The sequence below is a fragment of the Octodon degus genome, unplaced genomic scaffold (genome assembly GCF_000260255.1).
Source record: "Octodon degus isolate 3935 unplaced genomic scaffold, OctDeg1.0 scaffold00034, whole genome shotgun sequence".
NCBI classification, from domain to species: Eukaryota; Metazoa; Chordata; class Mammalia; order Rodentia; family Octodontidae; genus Octodon; species Octodon degus.
In genome coordinates this window covers 17,578,885-17,581,852 of record NW_004524610.1, presented here as the reverse complement: position 1 = coordinate 17,581,852, position 2,968 = coordinate 17,578,885, and positions in this window count along the sequence as shown.

Genomic DNA, 2,968 nt, shown 5'->3' with positions numbered 1-2,968 from the left:
GAGAGAGAGAGAGAGAGAGAGAGAGAGAGAGAGAGAGAGAGAGAGAGAGAGAGAGAGAGAGAGAGAGAGAATGTCAGTTCAAGTTCTGATCACCTGGACTAATGGCCTTTGGATGCCCCTGGCTGAGCCAAAGTTTTGGCTTCCAGCAGTAATAAATTCTGGACTTGTGAGAGATCACAAAGGACTCCAAGTACCACCCAACTCAAAGAACTAACCCCCGGCTTGAACCAGTCTGCTGGGATGCTACAGAGCTCTCACGACTTGGGCTCACATCCCACACAGGGCCAGTTGTCCTGAGTCTGGGCTGCCTGGAAAGAGCTGCCTCCTGACCACATTGGGGCCTCAAAAACCTTTGCCTCCCCAATTTCACCTCTCACTAACTGACCAATGTGCAGTCCCTCCCCAAGACAACCCCTGAACCATGGAAGGAGTGCATGTAGACACCCACAACTAGCGAAATTTATGTCCATTTGCCTTTGGGCTAGCAATGAGTGTGTCTTTCTTGGGATTTGTCAGAAATAAGGCCATGGGAGAGCAAATGTGAAAGTTGCTTATTCCCTCTCTGGAGTCTCTTGGCTTCATTGCTCGGTGCTGGGAATAGCAGAGGCAGCTCAGTCTCTTAGGATATGGGTTCTGGGTAAGTTACCCGGGCCACAGGCCATCTATCAGCTCCTTATGTAGTGCACAGTGGAGACAACCCAAGAAAGAGCCAGGAGAGGTTCCTGGAGATCTCAGGTTGAATGGTAAGTTCAGAGTCCTGGAACTTCTTAGTATGCTTTGTTACTTCCCTTTCTCCCAAGAATCTGGACTCTGGGTCACCATGGAACTCATATTGCCCTGAGAGGTAGTGAGTGTGTGGTTTCACACTCCATACAGTCTCCAGCTCAGGGAGACCCCCCCTTTTGGGGAAAGCCCTGTATCTAGCTGAGGGCAAGGGAAAGCTTTGGGGACAGGGTGACCAAAGACAAGGCCCCAGGCGAAGGTGAACTTCCTCCTGGCAATGCTCTTCTTTTCCTTGCCTTCAGGTCAGTTTGTGACTCATGAGTGAGATAAACCCAAGCTAGAAAGGTCCTGGAGAGCTGCAAACGTGTCCCCACTCCAGTCTGCTAGACTCGGGCTGGGGTCTGCGTTGGAGGCGCGGAAATGACTCCTCTCGGAGTTTGCTAGGGAGCTGGCTGCTAGCCTCTCGGTGTTTTATTCCATTTGACGAGATCTGCAAAGCCACTGAGAGGAGAGGAAATGCAGGACTTGGGGCGAGGCTCCCGGCCAGCTCTCCCCTGGCTCCTAAAATCCTGTACACCGCGGAGGACAGTTCCGAGCAAGGAGCCGTGGTTAGCCCAAGCTTGCTCTCTGGCGGTGGCGGTGCGTTCAGGACACTTGGCCCCCCGCCCAGGGCGCCCGCGGAGCTGTCCATGGTGGCCAGCCCTGCGAGGCGTGGGGGAGGCGAAGCCCCCTGCCCGGCTGCCCCACCCCTGGGTCGCTGTAGGGTAGCCGCTCAGGCGCTCCAGGGTAGAACTGCGATTCTGAGTCCGTGCGTCCCGTGACTCAGGCGCTCCGACCCAGGCGCGGTGGTGAGGTTGCTCTCCGTGCGTCTGTCTGCGTAGGGTGCGGGTCCACCCACGCGCGTTTAGGGGGAGACCCTGGGTGACCTTTCCTGTGACCTTTCCTGTGGCAGGGAAGGTTTTATGAAGCGTTATGTGTGAGGGTAGTCGTCCTCCTCCATCAGGGTCTGAGTGAAACTCGTCTCTGACCAGGCTCCCCCAGAGGGTCTTTCTCTGTGAGTCCTGTTCTGCCCAGCTGGCGCACCTTGCCCCATGAAGAGGCACAGACTGGCTCTGGCCTACTTTAAGCTCCTCCATGTATAGGCAGCTAATTATCATCGCATTTTGCCTTTTTGTCATATTGTCTTCTGGCGGTTTCCCTCTTACTTGTCTTTATAAAAAAACAAAAAATCCACTGAACAGCTAACTTTATTTAAATAATGGGGAAGAGGATCCTACAAAATATTATAATATTTCTAACTCTTGTGTTATGCCTTTTTTATAGGAACGTTTAACTTAGCATCTATCATTCCGTACTTATCTTCAGGACATCAGATTGAAACTCATCATTCTTTGGGGTTTCCCCTTGTTTCTCATTACAGGGTAGTAGTGTATGTGTGCTTCTATGTATGTGCATATTTATAAAGTATTTTGAATAAGTATTGTGACTCAACAATTTTAATAACTTTTTCTCTCAATTTCTGAGTCCATAATATAAAAATAGTTCAGGGTGATATGACTGCATATTCTTGTAAATATTTTCTCAGATCAATAAATCATATGAAATAACTGTTTTCTATTTTTCTGGCTATTTACAAAAATTAGTTACTTAAGGCTTGAATGTATATTCAGTTTCTTGAAAAGTATAAAAAATAACATGGTGATATTTTATTATTACAATTTAAAAAACAGTTTTGTTCTGTAAATTCTTTGATAGCCCTCCCTCATGTAGTTCCTTCTTTCTTCTGATGAAAGATGAAAATGCAATGATATAAGTGGATACTAGTCTTTTATACTTTATCTGTACAAATTAGGAATCTCTGTGCTTTTTAATCATCCTTTGGTAGGCCAGCTTTTCCCTTCTCCTGTGATAGTACTAATTGAATTTATTTTCTTTATAGTTCCATCTAATTTCTTTCAGTTTCTTTATTTTTTGGCCTTGATGCTAAGGTCTTGCTCATACTATAAGTACATACTCTACCACTAAGCCACAATCCAGTCCCTAGTTTCTTCATTTTAGTAAAATTTTCTCTAACAACTTGTTATTACATTTTTTAAAGCTCTCATTCTTTTAGGTATGTTAATCCATTGATTCCAAGAGGTAATCTTTCAGTTAAGAGGCATTTCCATGCATTAAAAAGCAAACAAACAAACAAAACTTCATCTGTCTCTGTATTCTGCTCATCTTTTCCAAGGACTGGATCCCT